This window comes from Rhea pennata, chromosome 5, assembly GCF_028389875.1.
Source record: "Rhea pennata isolate bPtePen1 chromosome 5, bPtePen1.pri, whole genome shotgun sequence".
NCBI classification, from domain to species: Eukaryota; Metazoa; Chordata; class Aves; order Rheiformes; family Rheidae; genus Rhea; species Rhea pennata.
The window spans coordinates 163,463-189,799 of record NC_084667.1 but is presented as its reverse complement, the minus strand read 5'-3'; positions in this window follow the sequence as shown (position 1 = coordinate 189,799).

Sequence of the window (26,337 nt, the reverse complement as noted above, 5' to 3'; positions counted from 1 at the left end):
CTGGCTTTTTTTCAGGCACCTCCTCAGAGCAGAGAAATGGCTTACCCCAGCCTGCGGGAGAATGGGTGCTATTAATAACAGCCTTTCCTTACCACGGGCATTGCGAAAGCAGAAGGGACTAGAGAGGATGCGTAGCAGGTTATGGACTCTCTGCAAAGTTTAAGCGAACAACAGTCCCCTCTTAAAGTAGAACCGGTTTTGTCCTAAGTAATAGATGAACGTGGCTGAGAGTAACGTGAAGAGAAGCGGTTGCGTCTGTCACCCTCGGGGCCTCGGGGAAGTAGTGTCTAAAACCCGGTACCCTCGTGGCCTCATCAGCCTTCTCGGTCTGTCTGGCAGGGTAGTCCCCGGAAGGGGGCATCTCCAAGAGAAGCGGCTAGACCCAGCGACCCAGCCGTTCGCTTTGGTCGCCACCTGTGAGGCGAGCATCCGAGCGCAACGGGAGTCCGGGAGCTGTATCGAGAAGGTAATAGGTCTGAAAGAGAGACCGGCACGTCGAGTGCTGTCGCTCTTCCGTGTAGTTAAGGGCCGAGAGAATTCTCGGTTAAGCGCGTGCGTGCAAGGCTTTGAGAAAGGATGCGGAGCAGTAACGATAATACCGAAGCGGAATAAAAACAAGGTTTCACGGAAGGCGGCGTAGGTAAGTGTCAGGTGATGCGCCTGCCTGTCTAATAACCTAGCCCTGTTGGCTGTATGCAGCGTTTCCAAACAGTTTACCCTGTACTGTGTGATACAAAGTGCTGTATTAAGCCCTTTCCTTTCGGGGGGGGGGGGTGGGGGAGGGAGGGAGGGAGAAAAAAAAACCAGGGACACAGTAAAGAGAAAAAGAACGCGCGTAAATCTAAGCCTTTCGTTGCCAGCAAAATGCCAGTTTCTCTCTTTGTTACAGAGCTGGAACCAACGACAGCAAATGCTCTCGGAGAGGGAAGCCGGACGAACGGCGTGTAGGGGATTAATACCCAAGGGACGGGGTTGAAACGAGGAGGCAGAAACGCAGCGGACCCTCGGTATCCCCAGCAGCTGCCAGGGTAGCGGCAGGTGTTCCGCCACGGGCAAGTCAAGGTAACTCCCGACAGTGACTGTTAGTTATTTTGGCCTCCCGGAGGCAGCGCCGAGGCCCAAGCAAGCCGTTCCTACCCCGTGGGTATCGCTAGCGGCATCTGCCTTAGTTTTGCTTTGGTCGTTTCTATTTTGTTTTGTTATCGCACGCGCGTGGATAGAAGGGGAAAGGCGTGACGCTTTTGAGGTTAATTGGCGCGGCCGAAGTAGAAGAGACCAGGAAAACGTAAGCAAGCTGAAGTAATAAAATCAACCGGGACCGGCTGAGAGCTGTCCCCGTCTCCCCCAAAGGAAAACCCGTTCCTCCCGACTAGGCAGGATCGCCGTTAAGAGCGATCGGAATAATAGGTCACCAACGTGTAACGGGAGGCCTGTGCAGCTCCCAAACAAGTCTGCTCCGTACGTGTATTTCTGGGTGCGTGACTTTGTATGTCTACAAAACGTGCTCTTTTAAAAGCTGCAGGGCAGCAAATCGTTATCTTCGGGGAACGATGGTGAAGCGGCCAGAGTTACGGGAGAGGGAGAGAGAGAAAGAGAGAAAAGGAAAGAGGGGGAGAGGGGAAAACAGAGAGAGAGGGAGAGAGAGAGAAAGCGTGCGCCCTGTAAAACGAAGAGGTCGTTTTCGGAGGGCTCAGCTAGCGCAACCCGCAGCTAGTTACCTGGCAATGGCATCTGGGGGAGGAGGAAGCCCGTAGGTGGAGGAGACGTTAAAGCCTCGTGGAATGAATTAGCATCTCCTGCCCGCAAATTCCTAGGACAAGGCGAGCCTTTTCCAGTAATGCTTTCCGCATCTGGTGACTCTGTGGGAGCAGCACCGTCAGAAAAGAGCGGTAAGGGAAAGCGGGTGCCAACGGCACCGTCCTCGCGTCCCCTTTGGGGCCGGAACGCAAATTCTCTGGCTGTGAGAAAGACCGTTTAGCAGCGCCCTGGGCTGTAACTGTCTGCGATACTTCTCCCTTTGACAGCACAGAGGCGGTCCGACGCACTCAGATCCCTCTAAAGTGGAAACGCCAGGCCTAGGACTAGACAGCAGGGGATCATCTGTCCGAGCGGCACGATGAGCACTAACCTTAACGAGCAGGGGGTTACTGTGCGGGTGTTACAGGAAGGGGATGTTGCGCGTGTCTGCGTTGACCGAGGGGCAGAGCACGTTGCGCCCAAAAATGCGGACAGAGAAGGTTTCTGACAGATTAATCTCTAGCGGCTACTTAGTCTAACTTCCCTTTCGCAGCAAACCCGAGTGTCGTCGTAGCTCCCAGAGCAGGGCTGGGGGAAGCGGTACCTGCGGGTTGCGCGTTCTCGTTTACCTTGCGCGCGTGCGCGCGCGCGTGTTTGCGTTAGAGCTGCTTTTGTGCTTAGAAGCACCTTTGGATTCTTACGATTTTCCGCAGAGCTTTGCTTTGCTCCGTACTTTCGTAGGGTGATGGATTTTACGGTGCCTGCGTCGACAGGTGCTGGCTGGCTAAGTTGTAATGTCCCGAGGGAGACCCTTAGGCAAGGCCGAGGCGCTCGGGGAGGGAGCCTGCCGGAAGAACGTCGCCCGGGAGGGGTCGGCGGCCTCGAGCTGTAGGCGCTGACGCGCGTGGCTCGTTCTGTCGGACGCAGAGAGGTTGCGGAAACTTTAGCTCGGCTTTACGCCGTACGGCGGTAGTATTTTTGTGTTTCTAAATTGCGTTAATCCTCGGCATTCTGAACAGCAGGGAACGACGACGGGCCGTCGTGAAGAACTGCAGGCTGCCGCCCTCCGACCTCGGCAGGTGACGCGCCGAGAGCAGCCGGGAGAATCCGAATGCCGGTCTTGGCGAGTTCTCTACCTGGTGCTGACGAGGAGCCTTTGACAGTAGGAAGGTTGGCGGCGTCCGTACCCGAACCGTGGAGTAGTAAGCTGCAGTTCACGGAGCAGCAGAGGAGGCGGGGGGCGGGGGGGGCGGGGGGGGGGATAGGGGGATAGTGACCGGTTGAAGGGGTTGATTACACGGACTCCTGATAGGTTCTGATCAGAAGACGTTTATCCATGTCAGAAGGCAAAATATATCTATCGATACAGTAAGCACGAGTTGTGCACGCGACACACACAGCGCGGTGATTGGGTATACAGCGACAAGCACGCGCTCCAGCTGCTAAAGCGATTGGTTATGTCCCTTGATACAGTTTTCTCACAAGCAGACACCACGGTTATCTGCTTGGCTCATATTCTGCGTTCTTGTTCTGTTTCTCACAGCACACCTGCTTCTAGTCTCAGTTGAAGGACGGGTCGCCTAGCTCAGCGTCTAACAAACCCCACAACCGGTGGCCCGGTCGCTATGGCGCTGCTGTTGCTAGCAGAGCCACCAGGTCTGTGTGAAGCCTTAGGTGCCTGCTTGGAGCAGTGTTTTGGTCTGCTCACCTGGAAGAAGCAGCGAGGCCTAAAACAAGACTTTGTTGCGGCTACGTGGGTAAGCTGCGACCCCACGTGTCTTTGCCTTGCTTTGCTGCCTCATGTCGTAAGAGCGACTTGGGAATAAAAACCGCTTACGGGGGTGCTTAAGGGAGGATCTGCGTTCTGCCCGGCTTAGGGAGCTATAGCGAAAGCTTGGGGAGGGAGGGGAGGGGAGGGAGGAGCACTGAACTGAGAATCTCCCAGTGACCTCGGTGGCTTGATTTGTTTGCAGGACAGTGGTCTGAGGGTGGGGGCGGTCTGGGAGAGTTTCAAACAGGACAGGAAAGAGCAAGGAGGGTTTGAGAGCGTGGACGAACCAGGTGCCCAGGGTACTGAAGTTGTTAAGGGCTGAGAGCATTTGGGGTTAAGCATCTGAAAGGGGCTAGCGCACGGGGAATAGTCAAATGCCGTGACGGAACGCAAGGCTCCTCTCCAGCCTGGGCCTGTGCGTGCGCCCCGGCTCTTGCGGACGCCCCGGAGCTGTAGGCAAACAGGCGAGCAGCCCGGCAGGCGAGCGGGCTCGGAGCGTGGCGAGGGCTGTCCGTGCTGTGCGGATCCGTCCGCTTCCGTTCCCCGTCTCCTCGTCCAGCCCGCCCTCCTTTGGGTTTGTAACCTTCCCCTGCACCCAGCGTTCGGCTCTGCGCGCAGACCTCAGGGCTGGGCTTCGTGCGGCCCAGGCCCGTGCCACCGAGACCGGCGATGGGACGGGCGAGCCGAGCGCTGTGCGGCGGGCGAGCCGAGCGCTGGGCAACGAGCGTCCTGCAGGGCTCTAGCCTGGCGCAGGGCAGAAGCGCGCAGACAGGCGAGCTCAGGCGTCGTCCTCTCCGTTCTCAGAGCTGAGTGCTCTCCCTGAAGGCGAAAGCGGAAGGGGTAGGTCGTCGGCTACTCGGACACCTGCCGCGTCAAGGGCGGCAGCGGGAGCTGACCCTTCCCCGACGGACGGACGCCGGTGAGGACTCTTTGGGTGTCACAAGGTAAGGGAAAGCGTGCCGGCGTCCAGCTCGGTGGCTGGCTCGCTCCCAGGTGGTGTTTCTGCACGGCAAAACAATAAACGGTTGCTTTAATTCTTTGCGCTCGTGCCTGTGGTTCTGGCTGTGCCTTTGCCATGAGGACGATGCCCGGGGGGAGAGGGTTACGCGTTGCGCCTGGGGCCCGCAGCCGGCGGCCGAGCCCCTTGCGCTTCGGAGCGCCTGCGGTTCCCGGGGAGCTCGGTGCCGTTGACGGGGCCGTGGGGAATCGCCCTTGCGTGGCCTGGACCCTCGGGACTCTGGGCGGGGGGCGATCCCCATCGTGGTGGGGGCAGCCAGGGCCCCTCCAGGGCCGCTGCGTGCCTGGAGCTGGGAGCGCCCGTGGGAACGGGGAGAGCCTGCGGGCGCCGTGCCGTCAGCCGCGCTGAGCCCTGTGAGGTGCCTGATGGTGTGCCCCCGAGGCCCTTTGTTTGTGTTTTGGTTTGCCCCAGAGCCCCGCGTTTGCCCTCTGGTACCCTCAGGAGCCTTCAGTTCACGGTTTGGGCTGCCCCCAAGGCCCCCGTGTGCCTCGGGGCCCTGCGTTTGCTTTGCGGCCCGCGCCAGAGTTCTCCGTTTAGCTTTGTCGTCTGCCGCAGAGTTTGGCGAGTGCCCCCCAGGGCCCTCCTCCTGCCTTTCGGTGCCCCCAGAATCGTTCCGTTTGCTCTGTCGTCGCCTTTTCTCTACCTTTGTGGCCCCCACAGGTCCCGCTCGGTTCCCTTGTGCCCCGAGCGCTCCCTTTTGCTCCCCGTGCGCTCCGGGGCTCTGCCTTGAGCTTTCAGGGAGCCGCTCCCGGGAGCGGGGGTGCCTCTGGTGCCCTGGGAGCCCCCGCCGGGGCTGAGGGCCGTTGCTGCCGCCCCCTTGCCGACAGGCTGCGGCTGCGGGAGCCGGGGCTGGGAGGCGGCCCGGGGGGGGCCGCTGCTGGCGATGGCGGGGGTGGGCCCTGGCCAGGAGCGGAGCAGCGTTTGGGGCGAGCTGGCGCCGGGGCCGGTCCGGGAGCTGGGAACCGGGGTGCGGAGCAGCACCCGCTGGAAGCGGCAGGGCGGCTGCAGCGCGGAGGAGGTGAGGGGTGTCAGGGGGGTCGGTCTGCGCCGCGGGTCCGGCGCGTGGCCCCGCGGATGGGAACGTGCGGGGCGGGGGGGGGGGCACAAGCGGTGCGCGCTGCCGGGGGGGGGTGGAAGAGCGGCGCACCGAGGCTGCGGGAGGGCAGGGGGTGCGCCGGGGCTGCGGAGGGCGGGGAGAAAGGGGGTGCGCGCGGGGGTGGGGGGGGGCGCAAGAGGGGGGCGTCTTGGGCCAGCTGGGGATCGCGTGTGGGAGCGGGAGGAGGGAGCTGAGGGGAAGCCCTAGGCAGGATTGCGGGGAAGGGGCGGAGGCGGTGTCGGAACTGCCGCGGGTCCGGTCGCGGGAGCGCCGGAGGGTATTGGGGGACGGCGCGGGACGGGCCGGCCGTAGGGCCAAAGTTATTGGAGCGTTGCGCGGCAGCCGCGCGGCACGCCGGGAGCGGTAGTCTTCCGACACTGGGCTTCCGGTGCGCCATCTTCGTGCCGCGCGGCACGCCGGCAGCGGTAGTTCTTTCGCCGCTGCGCTGCCGCGCGGCCATATTGCTCAGGCGCTCGTTACTGCGGGGCAGCGCATGCGCACTGCGTTCCGCCGTACTCACTGCTGCCCTCGCCCGTCGATAAGGCGGTATTGCAACAGATATGGCAGGCGCCCGCGCACTGCGTTCCGCCGCGCTCACCGCTGCCCTCGAGGGTCGGAAAAAAAGCAGGCGCGCACCTGAGGCGGGAAAGCGCCTACGCCCTGCCCGCTGCAGTGCTCGTTACCGTCCCCTCGTTTCGAGAGTGCTCGACTGCACCCGAAACGGCGCCGCGCATGCGCACAGCCTCCCGCTCCGCTCTCTGCTGCCCTCGCCTGTCCGCATTGCGGTACTGCACCCGAAACCGGGCCGCGCATGCGCACTCCCTTCGGCCCGCTCTCTGCTGCCCTCGCCTGTCCGCATTGCGGTACTGCACCCGAGACGGGGCCGCGCATGCGCACCGCTTCCCGCCCCGCTCTCTGCTGCCCTCAAATGTCCGCATTGCGGTACTGCACCCGAAACCGGGCCGCGCATGCGCACTCCCTTCGGCCCGCTCACTACTGCCCTCAAATGTCCGCATTGCGGTACTGCACCCGTAGACGGGGCCGCGCATGCGCACTGCCTCCCGCCCCGCTCACTACTGCCCTCAAATGTCCGCATTGCGGTACTGCACCCGTAGACGGGGCCGCGCATGCGCACTCCCTTCGGCCCGCTCTCTGCTGCCCTCAAATGTCCGCATTGCGGTACTGCACCCGAAACGGCGCCGCGCATGCGCACTCCCTTCGGCCCGCTCACTACTGCCCTCAAATGTCCGCATTGCGGTACTGCACCCGTAGACGGAGCCGCGCATGCGCACTGCCTCCCGCCCAGCTCTCTGCTGCCCTCGCCTGTCCGCATTGCGGTACTGCACCCGTAGACGGGGCCGCGCATGCGCACTGCCTGCCCCGCTCTCTGCTGCCCTCAAATGTCCGCATTGCGGTACTGCACCCGAAACGGGGCCGCGCATGCGCACTGCCTCCCCTGCTCTCTGCTGCCCTCGCCTGTCCGCATTGCGGTACTGCACCCGAGACGGGGCCGCGCATGCGCACTGCCTCCCGCCCCGCTCTCTGCTGCCCTCAAATGTCCGCATTGCGGTACTGCACCCGAAACCGCGCCGCGCATGCGCACTCCCTTCGGCCCGCTCACTACTGCCCTCAAATGTCCGCATTGCGGTACTGCACCCGTAGACGGGGCCGCGCATGCGCACTGCCTCCCGCCCAGCTCACTACTGCCCTCGCCAGTCCACATTGCGGTACTGCACCCGTAGACGGGGCCGCGCATGCGCACTGCCTCCCCCCGCTCTCTGCTGCCCTCGCCTGTCCGCATTGCGGTACTGCACCCGTAACCGGGCCGCGCATGCGCACTCCCTTCGGCCCGCTCTCTGCTGCACTCGCCTGTCCGCATTGCGGTACTGCACCCGAGACGGGGCCGCGCATGCGCACTCCCTTCGGCCCGCTCTCTGCTGCCCTCAAATGTCCGCATTGCGGTACTGCACCCGTAGACGGGGCCGCGCATGCGCACTGCCTCCCCCGCTCTCTGCTGCCCTCGCCTGTCCGCATTGCGGTACTGCACCCGAGACGGGGCCGCGCATGCGCACTGCCTCCCGCCCCGCTCTCTGCTGCCGTCAAATGTCCGCATTGCGGTACTGCACCCGAAACCGGGCCGCGCATGCGCACTGCCTCCCGCCCCGCTCTCTGCTGCCCTCAAATGTCCGCATTGCGGTACTGCACCCGAAACCGGGCCGCGCATGCGCACTCCCTCCCGCCCCGCTCACTGCTGTTCTCGCGGGTCCAGAAGCCAGTACTGCCGCCCCCCCCCCGGCCTCCCCTGCGTGCGGAGAATACCGCCGGCAGCAGACGCGCGCACTGCCGCGCCTCTCCGCTCTTTCGGCCGCAGGTAAGCGCACGGGCCCGGCTCCTCGCCCCTTCCCGGTGCTCATGGACCGGTAGCGCAGGGCGCTTCTCCTTATCGCTGCTCCCTGGGGTCGCGGGGACGGCCAGTGCCGCCCCGGAGCTGCTCCGCGCTACTCTCGCACCGGAGCGGCCCCGGAGCCCGCTCGCTGATGCCCGTCGGTTTCTCGGGCACGGGCAGAGCAGCCTCGGGGCGCTCGCCGCTCGGGGCGAGCCCCGCGGGGCCGCGGCGCCCTGCGGCTCGCACGCGGGAGCCGCGAGAGCGCCGCCCCGGCTCTCGCCTCCTCCCCGCTCCCGCCGCCCCTCCCGCCGCGGCCGCGGCCGCAGCCGGCGCATGCGCGGTGCTCGACCGCCGGGCCGCTGCTGCGGCTGCGCCCGGTTGGCGGGCGGCGCATGCGCGGCGCCGGGGAGCAGCATGGCGGCGAGCAGGGACGGAGCTTTCGCGCGGCGGCGGCGGGCTGAGGCTGCCTGAGGTGGAGGAGCGGGGGGTGCCCGTGAGGCGAGCGCGCCCCTTCGGGTGGCCGCGGGTGTCGGGCTGCCGCCTGCTCGCTGAGGCCGTGGCTGCGCGGAGGCGGCGGTGCGGGGCTCGGGGCGGCGGGGGCTGGGGCCCGGCTCGGCCCCGCCGGGAGCGCCGGGCGGGGTCTGCGCGGCGCCGCGTGTGCCGCAGCGCGGGTCCGACCCCCCCTCGCCACGTGTCGCCTTTAGGGCCCCGGCTCCTGCCCAGCTGCTCGGGGCGCAGCCCGGAGGAGCGGGGCCGCAGGCGGGCCCCGGAGCGCTGCTGAGTCCCGGGAGGCTTGAACCCTCTGCGCCAAAGCGGCCGAGGGAGAACTCGGGTCGGGCGCGGTGAGCGCAGCCCCAAGTCATTCGCTTGAGAAGCGTGGCCGGGCAAGCGGGCGGATGGGTAGAAGAAAGAGGCTCCCAGAGCCTCCTGAGGCCCCCGCCCCCAGCCAGGCACAGCCTGAGAAACGTTGACGGGTGACGGCACAGCTGCCAAACCGATTTTTTCCCTCTCTTCGCCTGAGCCGCCTCTCGGAACTCTCTGTAGGCGCAAGATGCGGCTGGTCTGGGATAACTGCGCTGTGCGCAATGCTTCAGGGGAGCGTTAACATGAAACTGCAGGCTAAGGAGTCGCCTAGTAAAATAAAAGGCTCGGGAAAAGCCTAAGAGAGCACTGATGGGCCCTGGGAAGCCCCAGGGATGCTACAGAAAAGAGCCTGGCTTTTTTTCAGGCACCTCCTCAGAGCAGAGAAATGGCTTACCCCGGCCTGCGGGAGAATGGGTGCTATTAATAACAGCCTTTCCTTACCACGGGCATTGCGAAAGCAGAAGGGACTAGAGAGGATGCGTAGCAGGTTATGGACTCTCTGCAAAGTTTAAGCGAACAACAGTCCCCTCTTAAAGTAGAACCGGTTTTGTCCTAAGTAATAGATGAACGTGGCTGAGAGTAACGTGAAGAGAAGCGGTTGCGTCTGTCACCCTCGGGGCCTCGGGGAAGTAGTGTCTAAAACCCGGTACCCTCGTGGCCTCATCAGCCTTCTCGGTCTGTCTGGCAGGGTAGTCCCCGGAAGGGGGCATCTCCAAGAGAAGCGGCTAGACCCAGCGACCCAGCCGTTCGCTTTGGTCGCCACCTGTGAGGCGAGCATCCGAGCGCAACGGGAGTCCGGGAGCTGTATCGAGAAGGTAATAGGTCTGAAAGAGAGACCGGCACGTCGAGTGCTGTCGCTCTTCCGTGTAGTTAAGGGCCGAGAGAATTCTCGGTTAAGCGCGTGCGTGCAAGGCTTTGAGAAAGGATGCGGAGCAGTAACGATAATACCGAAGCGGAATAAAAACAAGGTTTCACGGAAGGCGGCGTAGGTAAGTGTCAGGTGATGCGCCTGCCTGTCTAATAACCTAGCCCTGTTGGCTGTATGCAGCGTTTCCAAACAGTTTACCCTGTACTGTGTGATACAAAGTGCTGTATTAAGCCCTTTCCTTTCGGGGGGGGGGGGGGGGGGGAGGGAGGGAGGGAGAAAAAAAAACCAGGGACACAGTAAAGAGAAAAAGAACGCGCGTAAATCTAAGCCTTTCGTTGCCAGCAAAATGCCAGTTTCTCTCTTTGTTACAGAGCTGGAACCAACGACAGCAAATGCTCTCGGAGAGGGAAGCCGGACGAACGGCGTGTAGGGGATTAATACCCAAGGGACGGGGTTGAAACGAGGAGGCAGAAACGCAGCGGACCCTCGGTATCCCCAGCAGCTGCCAGGGTAGCGGCAGGTGTTCCGCCACGGGCAAGTCAAGGTAACTCCCGACAGTGACTGTTAGTTATTTTGGCCTCCCGGAGGCAGCGCCGAGGCCCAAGCAAGCCGTTCCTACCCCGTGGGTATCGCTAGCGGCATCTGCCTTAGTTTTGCTTTGGTCGTTTCTATTTTGTTTTGTTATCGCACGCGCGTGGATAGAAGGGGAAAGGCGTGACGCTTTTGAGGTTAATTGGCGCGGCCGAAGTAGAAGAGACCAGGAAAACGTAAGCAAGCTGAAGTAATAAAATCAACCGGGACCGGCTGAGAGCTGTCCCCGTCTCCCCAAAGGAAAACCCGTTCCTCCCGACTAGGCAGGATCGCCGTTAAGAGCGATCGGAATAATAGGTCACCAACGTGTAACGGGAGGCCTGTGCAGCTCCCAAACAAGTCTGCTCCGTACGTGTATTTCTGGGTGCGTGACTTTGTATGTCTACAAAACGTGCTCTTTTAAAAGCTGCAGGGCAGCAAATCGTTATCTTCGGGGAACGATGGTGAAGCGGCCAGAGTTACGGGAGAGGGAGAGAGAGAAAGAGAGAAAAGGAAAGAGGGGGAGAGGGGAAAACAGAGAGAGAGGGAGAGAGAGAGAAAGCGTGCGCCCTGTAAAACGAAGAGGTCGTTTTCGGAGGGCTCAGTTAGCGCAACCCGCAGCTAGTTACCTGGCAATGGCATCTGGGGGAGGAGGAAGCCCGTAGGTGGAGGAGACGTTAAAGCCTTGTGGAATGAATTAGCATCTCCTGCCCGCAAATTCCTAGGACAAGGCGAGCCTTTTCCAGTAATGCTTTCCGCATCTGGTGACTCTGTGGGAGCAGCACCGTCAGAAAAGAGCGGTAAGGGAAAGCGGGTGCCAACGGCACCGTCCTCGCGTCCCCTTTGGGGCCGGAACGCAAATTCTCTGGCTGTGAGAAAGACCGTTTAGCAGCGCCCTGGGCTGTAACTGTCTGCGATACTTCTCCCTTTGACAGCACAGAGGCGGTCCGACGCGCTCAGATCCCTCTAAAGTGGAAACGCCAGGCCTAGGACTAGACAGCAGGGGATCATCTGTCCGAGCGGCACGATGAGCACTAACCTTAACGAGCAGGGGGTTACTGTGCGGGTGTTACAGGAAGGGGATGTTGCGCGTGTCTGCGTTGACCGAGGGGCAGAGCACGTTGCGCCCAAAAATGCGGACAGAGAAGGTTTCTGACAGATTAATCTCTAGCGGCTACTTAGTCTAACTTCCCTTTCGCAGCAAACCCGAGTGTCGTCGTAGCCCCCAGAGCAGGGCTGGGGGAAGCGGTACCTGCGGGTTGCGCGTTCTCGTTTACCTTGCGCGCGTGCGCGCGCGCGTGTTTGCGTTAGAGCTGCTTTTGTGCTTAGAAGCACCTTTGGATTCTTACGATTTTCCGCAGAGCTTTGCTTTGCTCCGTACTTTCGTAGGGTGATGGATTTTACGGTGCCTGCGTCGACAGGTGCTGGCTGGCTAAGTTGTAATGTCCCGAGGGAGACCCTTAGGCAAGGCCGAGGCGCTCGGGGAGGGAGCCTGCCGGAAGAACGTCGCCCGGGAGGGGTCGGCGGCCTCGAGCTGTAGGCGCTGACGCGCGTGGCTCGTTCTGTCGGACGCAGAGAGGTTGCGGAAACTTTAGCTCGGCTTTACGCCGTACGGCGGTAGTATTTTTGTGTTTCTAAATTGCGTTAATCCTCGGCATTCTGAACAGCAGGGAACGACGACGGGCCGTCGTGAAGAACTGCAGGCTGCCGCCCTCCGACCTCGGCAGGTGACGCGCCGAGAGCAGCCGGGAGAATCCGAATGCCGGTCTTGGCGAGTTCTCTGCCTGTTGCTGACGAGGAGCCTTTGACAGTAGGAAGGTTGGCAGCGTCCGTACCCGAACCGTGGAGTAGTAAGCTGCAGTTCACGGACCAGCAGAGGAGGCGGGGGGCGGGGGGGGCGGGGGGGGGGGATAGGGGGATAGTGACCGGTTGAAGGGGTTGATTGCACGGACTCCTGATAGGTTCTGATCAGAAGATGTTTATCCGTGTCAGAAGGCAAAATATATCTATCGATACAGTAAGCACGAGTTGTGCACGCGACACACACAGCGCGGTGATTGGGTATACAGCGACAAGCACGCGCTCCAGCTGCTAAAGCGATTGGTTATGTCCCTTGATACAGTTTTCTCACAAGCAGACACCACGGTTATCTGCTTGGCTCATATTCTGCGTTCTTGTTCTGTTTCTCACAGCACACCTGCTTCTAGTCTCAGTTGAAGGACGGGTCGCCTAGCTCAGCGTCTAACAAACCCCACAACCGGTGGCCCGGTCGCTATGGCGCTGCTGTTGCTAGCAGAGCCACCAGGTCTGTGTGAAGCCTTAGGTGCCTGCTTGGAGCAGTGTTTTGGTCTGCTCACCTGGAAGAAGCAGCGAGGCCTAAAACAAGACTTTGTTGCGGCTACGTGGGTAAGCTGCGACCCCACGTGTCTTTGCCTTGCTTTGCTGCCTCATGTCGTAAGAGCGACTTGGGAATAAAAACCGCTTACGGGGGTGCTTAAGGGAGGATCTGCGTTCTGCCCGGCTTAGGGAGCTATAGCGAAAGCTTGGGGAGGGAGGGGAGGGGAGGGAGGAGCACTGAACTGAGAATCTCCCAGTGACCTCGGTGGCTTGATTTGTTTGCAGGACAGTGGTCTGAGGGTGGGGGCGGTCTGGGAGAGTTTCAAACAGGACAGGAAAGAGCAAGGAGGGTTTGAGAGCGTGGACGAACCAGGTGCCCAGGGTACTGAAGTTGTTAAGGGCTGAGAGCATTTGGGGTTAAGCATCTGAAAGGGGCTAGCGCACGGGGAATAGTCAAATGCCGTGACGGAACGCAAGGCTCCTCTCCAGCCTGGGCCTGTGCGTGCGCCCCGGCTCTTGCGGACGCCCCGGAGCTGTAGGCAAACAGGCGAGCAGCCCGGCAGGCGAGCGGGCTCGGAGCGTGGCGAGGGCTGTCCGTGCTGTGCGGATCCGTCCGCTTCCGTTCCCCGTCTCCTCGTCCAGCCCGCCCTCCTTTGGGTTTGTAACCTTCCCCTGCACCCAGCGTTCGGCTCTGCGCGCAGACCTCAGGGCTGGGCTTCGTGCGGCCCAGGCCCGTGCCACCGAGACCGGCGATGGGACGGGCGAGCCGAGCGCTGTGCGGCGGGCGAGCCGAGCGCTGGGCAACGAGCGTCCTGCAGGGCTCTAGCCTGGCGCAGGGCAGAAGCGCGCAGACAGGCGAGCTCAGGCGTCGTCCTCTCCGTTCTCAGAGCTGAGTGCTCTCCCTGAAGGCGAAAGCGGAAGGGGTAGGTCGTCGGCTACTCGGACACCTGCCGCGTCAAGGGCGGCAGCGGGAGCTGACCCTTCCCCGACGGACGGACGCCGGTGAGGACTCTTTGGGTGTCACAAGGTAAGGGAAAGCGTGCCGGCGTCCAGCTCGGTGGCTGGCTCGCTCCCAGGTGGTGTTTCTGCACGGCAAAACAATAAACGGTTGCTTTAATTCTTTGCGCTCGTGCCTGTGGTTCTGGCTGTGCCTTTGCCATGAGGACGATGCCCGGGGGGAGAGGGTTACGCGTTGCGCCTGGGGCCCGCAGCCGGCGGCCGAGCCCCTTGCGCTTCGGAGCGCCTGCGGTTCCCGGGGAGCTCGGTGCCGTTGACGGGGCCGTGGGGAATCGCCCTTGCGTGGCCTGGACCCTCGGGACTCTGGGCGGGGGGGCGATCCCCATCGTGGTGGGGGCAGCCAGGGCCCCTCCAGGGCCGCTGCGTGCCTGGAGCTGGGAGCGCCCGTGGGAACGGGGAGAGCCTGCGGGCGCCGTGCCGTCAGCCGCGCTGAGCCCTGTGAGGTGCCTGATGGTGTGCCCCCGAGGCCCTTTGTTTGTGTTTTGGTTTGCCCCAGAGCCCCGCGTTTGCCCTCTGGTACCCTCAGGAGCCTTCAGTTCACGGTTTGGGCTGCCCCCAAGGCCCCCGTGTGCCTCGGGGCCCTGCGTTTGCTTTGCGGCCCGCGCCAGAGTTCTCCGTTTAGCTTTGTCGTCTGCCGCAGAGTTTGGCGAGTGCCCCCCAGGGCCCTCCTCCTGCCTTTCGGTGCCCCCAGAATCGTTCCGTTTGCTCTGTCGTCGCCTTTTCTCTACCTTTGTGGCCCCCACAGGTCCCGCTCGGTTCCCTTGTGCCCCGAGCGCTCCCTTTTGCTCCCCGTGCGCTCCGGGGCTCTGCCTTGAGCTTTCAGGGAGCCGCTCCCGGGAGCGGGGGTGCCTCTGGTGCCCTGGGAGCCCCCGCCGGGGCTGAGGGCCGTTGCTGCCGCCCCCCTTGCCGACAGGCTGCGGCTGCGGGAGCCGGGGCTGGGAGGCGGCCCGGGGGGGGCCGCTGCTGGCGATGGCGGGGGTGGGCCCTGGCCAGGAGCGGAGCAGCGTTTGGGGCGAGCTGGCGCCGGGGCCGGTCCGGGAGCTGGGAACCGGGGTGCGGAGCAGCACCCGCTGGAAGCGGCAGGGCGGCTGCAGCGCGGAGGAGGTGAGGGGTGTCAGGGGGGTCGGTCTGCGCCGCGGGTCCGGCGCGTGGCCCCGCGGATGGGAACGTGCGGGGCGGGGGGGGGGGCACAAGCGGTGCGCGCTGCCGGGGGGGGGGTGGAAGAGCGGCGCACCGAGGCTGCGGGAGGGCAGGGGGTGCGCCGGGGCTGCGGAGGGCGGGGAGAAAGGGGGTGCGCGCGGGGGTGGGGGGGGGCGCAAGAGGGGGGCGTCTTGGGCCAGCTGGGGATCGCGTGTGGGAGCGGGAGGAGGGAGCTGAGGGGAAGCCCTAGGCAGGATTGCGGGGAAGGGGCGGAGGCGGTGTCGGAACTGCCGCGGGTCCGGTCGCGGGAGCGCCGGAGGGTATTGGGGGACGGCGCGGGACGGGCCGGCCGTAGGGCCAAAGTTATTGGAGCGTTGCGCGGCAGCCGCGCGGCACGCCGGGAGCGGTAGTCTTCCGACACTGGGCTTCCGGTGCGCCATCTTCGTGCCGCGCGGCACGCCGGCAGCGGTAGTTCTTTCGCCGCTGCGCTGCCGCGCGGCCATATTGCTCAGGCGCTCGTTACTGCGGGGCAGCGCATGCGCACTGCGTTCCGCCGTACTCACTGCTGCCCTCGCCCGTCGATAAGGCGGTATTGCAACAGATATGGCAGGCGCCCGCGCACTGCGTTCCGCCGCGCTCACCGCTGCCCTCGAGGGTCGGAAAAAAAGCAGGCGCGCACCTGAGGCGGGAAAGCGCCTACGCCCTGCCCGCTGCAGTGCTCGTTACCGTCCCCTCGTTTCGAGAGTGCTCGACTGCACCCGAAACGGCGCCGCGCATGCGCACAGCCTCCCGCTCCGCTCTCTGCTGCCCTCGCCTGTCCGCATTGCGGTACTGCACCCGAAACCGGGCCGCGCATGCGCACTCCCTTCGGCCCGCTCTCTGCTGCCCTCGCCTGTCCGCATTGCGGTACTGCACCCGAGACGGGGCCGCGCATGCGCACCGCTTCCCGCCCCGCTCTCTGCTGCCCTCAAATGTCCGCATTGCGGTACTGCACCCGAAACCGGGCCGCGCATGCGCACTCCCTTCGGCCCGCTCACTACTGCCCTCAAATGTCCGCATTGCGGTACTGCACCCGAGACGGGGCCGCGCATGCGCACTGCCTCCCGCCCCGCTCACTACTGCCCTCAAATGTCCGCATTGCGGTACTGCACCCGTAGACGGGGCCGCGCATGCGCACTGCCTGCCCCGCTCTCTGCTGCCCTCAAATGTCCGCATTGCGGTACTGCACCCGAAACGGCGCCGCGCATGCGCACTCCCTTCGGCCCGCTCTCTGCTGCCCTCAAATGTCCGCATTGCGGTACTGCACCCGAAACGGCGCCGCGCATGCGCACTCCCTTCGGCCCGCTCACTACTGCCCTCAAATGTCCGCATTGCGGTACTGCACCCGTAGACGGGGCCGCGCATGCGCACTGCCTCCCGCCCAGCTCTCTGCTGCCCTCGCCTGTCCGCATTGCGGTACTGCACCCGCAGACGGGGCCGCGCATGCGCACTGCCTGCCCCGCTCTCTGCTGCCCTCAAATGTCCGCATTGCGGTACTGCACCCGAAACGGGGCCGCGCATGCGCACTGCCTCCCCTGCTCTCTGCTGCCCTCGCCTGTCCGCATTGCGGTACTGCACCCGAGACGGGGCCGCGCATGCGCACTCCCTTCGGCCCGCTCTCTGCTGCCCTCAAATGTCCGCATTGCGGTACTGCACCCGAAACCGGGCCGCGCATGCGCACTGCCTCCCGCCCCGCTCTCTGCTGCCCTCAAATGTCCGCATTGCGGTACTGCACCCGAAACCGCGCCGCGCATGCGCACTCCCTTCGGCCCGCTCACTACTGCCCTCAAATGTCCGCATTGCGGTACTGCACCCGTAGACGGGGCCGCGCATGCGCACTGCCTCCCGCCCAGCTCACTACTGCCCTCGCCAGTCCACATTGCGGTACTGCACCCGTAGACGGGGCCGCGCATGCGCACTCCCTTCGGCCCGCTCTCTGCTGCCCTCGCCTGTCCGCATTGCGGTACTGCACCCGTAACCGGGCCGCGCATGCGCACTCCCTTCGGCCCGCTCTCTGCTGCACTCGCCTGTCCGCATTGCGGTACTGCACCCGAGACGGGGCCGCGCATGCGCACTCCCTTCGGCCCGCTCTCTGCTGCCCTCAAATGTCCGCATTGCGGTACTGCACCCGTAGACGGGGCCGCGCATGCGCACTGCCTCCCCCCGCTCTCTGCTGCCCTCGCCTGTCCGCATTGCGGTACTGCACCCGTAACCGGGCCGCGCATGCGCACTCCCTTCGGCCCGCTCACTACTGCCCTCAAATGTCCGCATTGCGGTACTGCACCCGTAGACGGGGCCGCGCATGCGCACTGCCTCCCGCCCAGCTCACTACTGCCCTCGCCAGTCCACATTGCGGTACTGCACCCGTAGACGGGGCCGCGCATGCGCACTGCCTCCCCCCGCTCTCTGCTGCCCTCGCCTGTCCGCATTGCGGTACTGCACCCGTAACCGGGCCGCGCATGCGCACTCCCTTCGGCCCGCTCTCTGCTGCACTCGCCTGTCCGCATTGCGGTACTGCACCCGAGACGGGGCCGCGCATGCGCACTCCCTTCGGCCGCTCTCTGCTGCCCTCAAATGTCCGCATTGCGGTACTGCACCCGTAGACGGGGCCGCGCATGCGCACTGCCTCCCCCCGCTCTCTGCTGCCCTCGCCTGTCCGCATTGCGGTACTGCACCCGTAACCGGGCCGCGCATGCGCACTCCCTTCGGCCCGCTCATCTGCTGCACTCGCCTGTCCGCATTGCGGTACTGCACCCGAGACGGGGCCGCGCATGCGCACTCCCTTCGGCCCGCTCTCTGCTGCCCTCAAATGTCCGCATTGCGGTACTGCACCCGTAGACGGGGCCGCGCATGCGCACTGCCTCCCCCGCTCTCTGCTGCCCTCGCCTGTCCGCATTGCGGTACTGCACCCGAGACGGGGCCCGCGCATGCGCACTGCCTCCCGCCCCGCTCTCTGCTGCCCTCAAATGTCCGCATTGCGGTACTGCACCCGAAACCGGGCCGCGCATGCGCACTGCCTCCCGCCCCGCTCTCTGCTGCCCTCAAATGTCCGCATTGCGGTACTGCACCCGAAACCGGGCCGCGCATGCGCACTCCCTCCCGCCCCGCTCACTGCTGTTCTCGCGGGTCCAGAAGCCAGTACTGCCGCCCCCCCCGGCCTCCCCTGCGTGCGGAGAATACCGCCGGCAGCAGACGCGCGCACTGCCGCGCCTCTCCGCTCTTTCGGCCGCAGGTAAGCGCACGGGCCCGGCTCCTCGCCCCTTCCCGGTGCTCATGGACCGGTAGCGCAGGGCGCTTCTCCTTATCGCTGCTCCCTGGGGTCGCGGGGACGGCCAGTGCCGCCCCGGAGCTGCTCCGCGCTACTCTCGCACCGGAGCGGCCCCGGAGCCCGCTCGCTGATGCCCGTCGGTTTCTCGGGCACGGGCAGAGCAGCCTCGGGGCGCTCGCCGCTCGGGGCGAGCCCCGCGGGGCCGCGGCGCCCTGCGGCTCGCACGCGGGAGCCGCGAGAGCGCCGCCCCGGCTCTCGCCTCCTCCCCGCTCCCGCCGCCCCTCCCGCCGCGGCCGCGGCCGCAGCCGGCGCATGCGCGGTGCTCGACCGCCGGGCCGCTGCTGCGGCTGCGCCCGGTTGGCGGGCGGCGCATGCGCGGCGCCGGGGAGCAGCATGGCGGCGAGCAGGGACGGAGCTTTCGCGCGGCGGCGGCGGGCTGAGGCTGCCTGAGGTGGAGGAGCGGGGGGTGCCCGTGAGGCGAGCGCGCCCCTTCGGGTGGCCGCGGGTGTCGGGCTGCCGCCTGCTCGCTGAGGCCGTGGCTGCGCGGAGGCGGCGGTGCGGGGCTCGGGGCGGCGGGGGCTGGGGCCCGGCTCGGCCCCGCCGGGAGCGCCGGGCGGGGTCTGCGCGGCGCCGCGTGTGCCGCAGCGCGGGTCCGACCCCCCCTCGCCACGTGTCGCCTTTAGGGCCCCGGCTCCTGCCCAGCTGCTCGGGGCGCAGCCCGGAGGAGCGGGGCCGCAGGCGGGCCCCGGAGCGCTGCTGAGTCCCGGGAGGCTTGAACCCTCTGCGCCAAAGCGGCCGAGGGAGAACTCGGGTCGGGCGCGGTGAGCGCAGCCCCAAGTCATTCGCTTGAGAAGCGTGGCCGGGCAAGCGGGCGGATGGGTAGAAGAAAGAGGCTCCCAGAGCCTCCTGAGGCCCCCGCCCCCAGCCAGGCACAGCCTGAGAAACGTTGACGGGTGACGGCACAGCTGCCAAACCGATTTTTTCCCTCTCTTCGCCTGAGCCGCCTCTCGGAACTCTCTGTAGGCGCAAGATGCGGCTGGTCTGGGATAACTGCGCTGTGCGCAATGCTTCAGGGGAGCGTTAACATGAAACTGCAGGCTAAGGAGTCGCCTAGTAAAATAAAAGGCTCGGGAAAAGCCTAAGAGAGCACTGATGGGCCCTGGGAAGCCCCAGGGATGCTACAGAAAAGAGCCTGGCTTTTTTTCAGGCACCTCCTCAGAGCAGAGAAATGGCTTACCCCAGCCTGCGGGAGAATGGGTGCTATTAATAACAGCCTTTCCTTACCACGGGCATTGCGAAAGCAGAAGGGACTAGAGAGGATGCGTAGCAGGTTATGGACTCTCTGCAAAGTTTAAGCGAACAACAGTCCCCTCTTAAAGTAGAACCGGTTTTGTCCTAAGTAATAGATGAACGTGGCTGAGAGTAACGTGAAGAGAAGCGGTTGCGTCTGTCACCCTCGGGGCCTCGGGGAAGTAGTGTCTAAAACCCGGTACCCTCGTGGCTTCATCAGCCTTCTCGGTCTGTCTGGCAGGGTAGTCCCCGGAAGGGGGCATCTCCAAGAGAAGCGGCTAGACCCAGCGACCCAGCCGTTCGCTTTGGTCGCCACCTGTGAGGCGAGCATCCGAGCGCAACGGGAGTCCGGGAGCTGTATCGAGAAGGTAATAGGTCTGAAAGAGAGACCGGCACGTCGAGTGCTGTCGCTCTTCCGTGTAGTTAAGGGCCGAGAGAATTCTCGGTTAAGCGCGTGCGTGCAAGGCTTTGAGAAAGGATGCGGAGCAGTAACGATAATACCGAAGCGGAATAAAAACAAGGTTTCACGGAAGGCGGCGTAGGTAAGTGTCAGGTGATGCGCCTGCCTGTCTAATAACCTAGCCCTGTTGGCTGTATGCAGCGTTTCCAAACAGTTTACCCTGTACTGTGTGATACAAAGTGCTGTATTAAGCCCTTTCCTTTCGGGGGGGGGGGGGGTGGGGGGGGGGAGGGAGGGAGGGAGAAAAAAAAAACAGGGACACAGTAAAGAGAAAAAGAACGCGCGTAAATCTAAGCCTTTCGTTGCCAGCAAAATGCCAGTTTCTCTCTTTGTTACAGAGCTGGAACCAACGACAGCAAATGCTCTCGGAGAGGGAAGCCGGACGAACGGCGTGTAGGGGATTAATACCCAAGGGACGGGGTTGAAACGAGGAGGCAGAAACGCAGCGGACCCTCGGTATCCCCAGCAGCTGCCAGGGTAGCGGCAGGTGTTCCGCCACGGGCAAGTCAAGGTAACTCCCGACAGTGACTGTTAGTTATTTTGGCCTCCCGGAGGCAGCGCCGAGGCCCAAGCAAGCCGTTCCTACCCCGTGGGTATCGCTAGCGGCATCTGCCTTAGTTTTGCTTTGGTCGTTTCTATTTTGTTTTGTTATCGCACGCGCGTGGATAGAAGGGGAAAGGCGTGACGCTTTTGAGGTTAATTGGCGCGGCCGAAGTAGAAGAGACCAGGAAAACGTAAGCAAGCTGAAGTAATAAAATCAACCGGGACCGGCTGAGAGCTGTCCCCGTCTCCCCCAAAGGAAAACCCGTTCCTCCCGACTAGGCAGGATCGCCGTTAAGAGCGATCGGAATAATAGGTCACCAACGTGTAACGGGAGGCCTGTGCAGCTCCCAAACAAGTCTGCTCCGTACGTGTATTTCTGGGTGCGTGACTTTGTATGTCTACAAAACGTGCTCTTTTAAAAGCTGCAGGGCAGCAAATCGTTATCTTCGGGGAACGATGGTGAAGCGGCCAGAGTTACGGGAGAGGGAGAGAGAGAAAGAGAGAAAAGGAAAGAGGGGGAGAGGGGAAAACAGAGAGAGAGGGAGAGAGAGAGAAAGCGTGCGCCCTGTAAAACGAAGAGGTCGTTTTCGGAGGGCTCAGTTAGCGCAACCCGCAGCTAGTTACCTGGCAATGGCATCTGGGGGAGGAGGAAGCCCGTAGGTGGAGGAGACGTTAAAGCCTTGTGGAATGAATTAGCATCTCCTGCCCGCAAATTCCTAGGACAAGGCGAGCCTTTTCCAGTAATGCTTTCCGCATCTGGTGACTCTGTGGGAGCAGCACCGTCAGAAAAGAGCGGTAAGGGAAAGCGGGTGCCAACGGCACCGTCCTCGCGTCCCCTTTGGGGCCGGAACGCAAATTCTCTGGCTGTGAGAAAGACCGTTTAGCAGCGCCCTGGGCTGTAACTGTCTGCGATACTTCTCCCTTTGACAGCACAGAGGCGGTCCGACGCACTCAGATCCCTCTAAAGTGGAAACGCCAGGCCTAGGACTAGACAGCAGGGGATCATCTGTCCGAGCGGCACGATGAGCACTAACCTTAACGAGCAGGGGGTTACTGTGCGGGTGTTACAGGAAGGGGATGTTGCGCGTGTCTGCGTTGACCGAGGGGCAGAGCACGTTGCGCCCAAAAATGCGGACAGAGAAGGTTTCTGACAGATTAATCTCTAGCGGCTACTTAGTCTAACTTCCCTTTCGCAGCAAACCCGAGTGTCGTCGTAGCCCCCAGAGCAGGGCTGGGGGAAGCGGTACCTGCGGGTTGCGCGTTCTCGTTTACCTTGCGCGCGTGCGCGCGCGCGTGTTTGCGTTAGAGCTGCTTTTGTGCTTAGAAGCACCTTTGGATTCTTACGATTTTCCGCAGAGCTTTGCTTTGCTCCGTACTTTCGTAGGGTGATGGATTTTACGGTGCCTGCGTCGACAGGTGCTGGCTGGCTAAGTTGTAATGTCCCGAGGGAGACCCTTAGGCAAGGCCGAGGCGCTCGGGGAGGGAGCCTGCCGGAAGAACGTCGCCCGGGAGGGGTCGGCGGCCTCGAGCTGTAGGCGCTGACGCGCGTGGCTCGTTCTGTCGGACGCAGAGAGGTTGCGGAAACTTTAGCTCGGCTTTACGCCGTACGGCGGTAGTATTTTTGTGTTTCTAAATTGCGTTAATCCTCGGCATTCTGAACAGCAGGGAACGACGACGGGCCGTCGTGAAGAACTGCAGGCTGCCGCCCTCCGACCTCGGCAGGTGACGCGCCGAGAGCAGCCGGGAGAATCCGAATGCCGGTCTTGGCGAGTTCTCTGCCTGTTGCTGACGAGGAGCCTTTGACAGTAGGAAGGTTGGCAGCGTCCGTACCCGAACCGTGGAGTAGTAAGCTGCAGTTCACGGACCAGCAGAGGAGGCGGGGGGCGGGGGGGGCGGGGGGGGGGGATAGGGGGATAGTGACCGGTTGAAGGGGTTGATTGCACGGACTCCTGATAGGTTCTGATCAGAAGATGTTTATCCATGTCAGAAGGCAAAATATATCTATCGATACAGTAAGCACGAGTTGTGCACGCGACACACACAGCGCGGTGATTGGGTATACAGCGACAAGCACGCGCTCCAGCTGCTAAAGCGATTGGTTATGTCCCTTGATACAGTTTTCTCACAAGCAGACACCACGGTTATCTGCTTGGCTCATATTCTGCGTTCTTGTTCTGTTTCTCACAGCACACCTGCTTCTAGTCTCAGTTGAAGGACGGGTCGCCTAGCTCAGCGTCTAACAAACCCCACAACCGGTGGCCCGGTCGCTATGGCGCTGCTGTTGCTAGCAGAGCCACCAGGTCTGTGTGAAGCCTTAGGTGCCTGCGTGGAGCAGTGTTTTGGTCTGCTCACCTGGAAGAAGCAGCGAGGCCTAAAACAAGACTTTGTTGCGGCTACGTGGGTAAGCTGCGACCCCACGTGTCTTTGCCTTGCTTTGCTGCCTCATGTCGTAAGAGCGACTTGGGAATAAAAACCGCTTACGGGGGTGCTTAAGGGAGGATCTGCGTTCTGCCCGGCTTAGGGAGCTATAGCGAAAGCTTGGGGAGGGAGGGGAGGGGAGGGAGGAGCACTGAACTGAGAATCTCCCAGTGACCTCGGTGGCTTGATTTGTTTGCAGGACAGTGGTCTGAGGGTGGGGGCGGTCTGGGAGAGTTTCAAACAGGACAGGAAAGAGCAAGGAGGGTTTGAGAGCGTGGACGAACCAGGTGCCCAGGGTACTGAAGTTGTTAAGGGCTGAGAGCATTTGGGGTTAAGCATCTGAAAGGGGCTAGCGCACGGGGAATAGTCAAATGCCGTGACGGAACGCAAGGCTCCTCTCCAGCCTGGGCCTGTGCGTGCGCCCCGGCTCTTGCGGACGCCCCGGAGCTGTAGGCAAACAGGCGAGCAGCCCGGCAGGCGAGCGGGCTCGGAGCGTGGCGAGGGCTGTCCGTGCTGTGCGGATCCGTCCGCTTCCGTTCCCCGTCTCCTCGTCCAGCCCGCCCTCCTTTGGGTTTGTAACCTTCCCCTGCACCCAGCGTTCGGCTCTGCGCGCAGACCTCAGGGCTGGGCTTCGTGCGGCCCAGGCCCGTGCCACCGAGACCGGCGATGGGACGGGCGAGCCGAGCGCTGTGCGGCGGGCGAGCCGAGCGCTGGGCAACGAGCGTCCTGCAGGGCTCTAGCCTGGCGCAGGGCAGAAGCGCGCAGACAGGCGAGCTCAGGCATCGTCCTCTCCGTTCTCAGAGCTGAGTGCTCTCCCTGAAGGCGAAAGCGGAAGGGGTAGGTCGTCGGCTACTCGGACACCTGCCGCGTCAAGGGCGGCAGCGGGAGCTGACCCTTCCCCGACGGACGGACGCCGGTGAGGACTCTTTGGGTGTCACAAGGTAAGGGAAAGCGTGCCGGCGTCCAGCTCGGTGGCTGGCTCGCTCCCAGGTGGTGTTTCTGCACGGCAAAACAATAAACGGTTGCTTTAATTCTTTGCGCTCGTGCCTGTGGTTCTGGCTGTGCCTTTGCCATGAGGACGATGCCCGGGGGGAGAGGGTTACGCGTTGCGCCTGGGGCCCGCAGCCGGCGGCCGAGCCCCTTGCGCTTCGGAGCGCCTGCGGTTCCCGGGGAGCTCGGTGCCGTTGACGGGGCCGTGGGGAATCGCCCTTGCGTGGCCTGGACCCTCGGGACTCTGGGCGGGGGGCGATCCCCATCGTGGTGGGGGCAGCCAGGGCCCCTCCAGGGCCGCTGCGTGCCTGGAGCTGGGAGCGCCCGTGGGAACGGGGAGAGCCTGCGGGCGCCGTGCCGTCAGCCGCGCTGAGCCCTGTGAGGTGCCTGATGGTGTGCCCCCGAGGCCCTTTGTTTGTGTTTTGGTTTGCCCCAGAGCCCCGCGTTTGCCCTCTGGTACCCTCAGGAGCCTTCAGTTCACGGTTTGGGCTGCCCCCAAGGCCCCCGTGTGCCTCGGGGCCCTGCGTTTGCTTTGCGGCCCGCGCCAGAGTTCTCCGTTTAGCTTTGTCGTCTGCCGCAGAGTTTGGCGAGTGCCCCCCAGGGCCCTCCTCCTGCCTTTCGGTGCCCCCAGAATCGTTCCGTTTGCTCTGTCGTCGCCTTTTCTCTACCTTTGTGGCCCCCACAGGTCCCGCTCGGTTCCCTTGTGCCCCGAGCGCTCCCTTTTGCTCCCCGTGCGCTCCGGGGCTCTGCCTTGAGCTTTCAGGGAGCCGCTCCCGGGAGCGGGGGTGCCTCTGGTGCCCTGGGAGCCCCCGCCGGGGCTGAGGGCCGTTGCTGCCGCCCCCTTGCCGACAGGCTGCGGCTGCGGGAGCCGGGGCTGGGAGGCGGCCCGGGGGGGGCCGCTGCTGGCGATGGCGGGGGTGGGCCCTGGCCAGGAGCGGAGCAGCGTTTGGGGCGAGCTGGCGCCGGGGCCGGTCCGGGAGCTGGGAACCGGGGTGCGGAGCAGCACCCGCTGGAAGCGGCAGGGCGGCTGCAGCGCGGAGGAGGTGAGGGGTGTCAGGGGGGTCGGTCTGCGCCGCGGGTCCGGCGCGTGGCCCCGCGGATGGGAACGTGCGGGGCGGGGGGGGGGGGCACAAGCGGTGCGCGCTGCCGGGGGGGGGTGGAAGAGCGGCGCACCGAGGCTGCGGGAGGGCAGGGGGTGCGCCGGGGCTGCGGAGGGCGGGGAGAAAGGGGGGTGCGCGCGGGGGTGGGGGGGGGCGCAAGAGGGGGGCGTCTTGGGCCAGCTGGGGATCGCGTGTGGGAGCGGGAGGAGGGAGCTGAGGGGAAGCCCTAGGCAGGATTGCGGGGAAGGGGCGGAGGCGGTGTCGGAACTGCCGCGGGTCCGGTCGCGGGAGCGCCGGAGGGTATTGGGGGACGGCGCGGGACGGGCCGGCCGTAGGGCCAAAGTTATTGGAGCGTTGCGCGGCAGCCGCGCGGCACGCCGGGAGCGGTAGTCTTCCGACACTGGGCTTCCGGTGCGCCATCTTCGTGCCGCGCGGCACGCCGGCAGCGGTAGTTCTTTCGCCGCTGCGCTGCCGCGCGGCCATATTGCTCAGGCGCTCGTTACTGCGGGGCAGCGCATGCGCACTGCGTTCCGCCGTACTCACTGCTGCCCTCGCCCGTCGATAAGGCGGTATTGCAACAGATATGGCAGGCGCCCGCGCACTGCGTTCCGCCGCGCTCACCGCTGCCCTCGAGGGTCGGAAAAAAAGCAGGCGCGCACCTGAGGCGGGAAAGCGCCTACGCCCTGCCCGCTGCAGTGCTCGTTACCGTCCCCTCGTTTCGAGAGTGCTCGACTGCACCCGAAACGGCGCCGCGCATGCGCACAGCCTCCCGCTCCGCTCTCTGCTGCCCTCGCCTGTCCGCATTGCGGTACTGCACCCGAAACCGGGCCGCGCATGCGCACTCCCTTCGGCCCGCTCTCTGCTGCCCTCGCCTGTCCGCATTGCGGTACTGCACCCGAGACGGGGCCGCGCATGCGCACCGCTTCCCGCCCCGCTCTCTGCTGCCCTCAAATGTCCGCATTGCGGTACTGCACCCGAAACCGGGCCGCGCATGCGCACTCCCTTCGGCCCGCTCACTACTGCCCTCAAATGTCCGCATTGCGGTACTGCACCCGTAGACGGGGCCGCGCATGCGCACTGCCTCCCGCCCCGCTCACTACTGCCCTCAAATGTCCGCATTGCGGTACTGCACCCGTAGACGGGGCCGCGCATGCGCACTGCCTGCCCCGCTCTCTGCTGCCCTCAAATGTCCGCATTGCGGTACTGCACCCGAAACGGCGCCGCGCATGCGCACTCCCTTCGGCCCGCTCTCTGCTGCCCTCAAATGTCCGCATTGCGGTACTGCACCCGAAACGGCGCCGCGCATGCGCACTCCCTTCGGCCCGCTCACTACTGCCCTCAAATGTCCGCATTGCGGTACTGCACCCGTAGACGGGGCCGCGCATGCGCACTGCCTCCCGCCCAGCTCTCTGCTGCCCTCGCCTG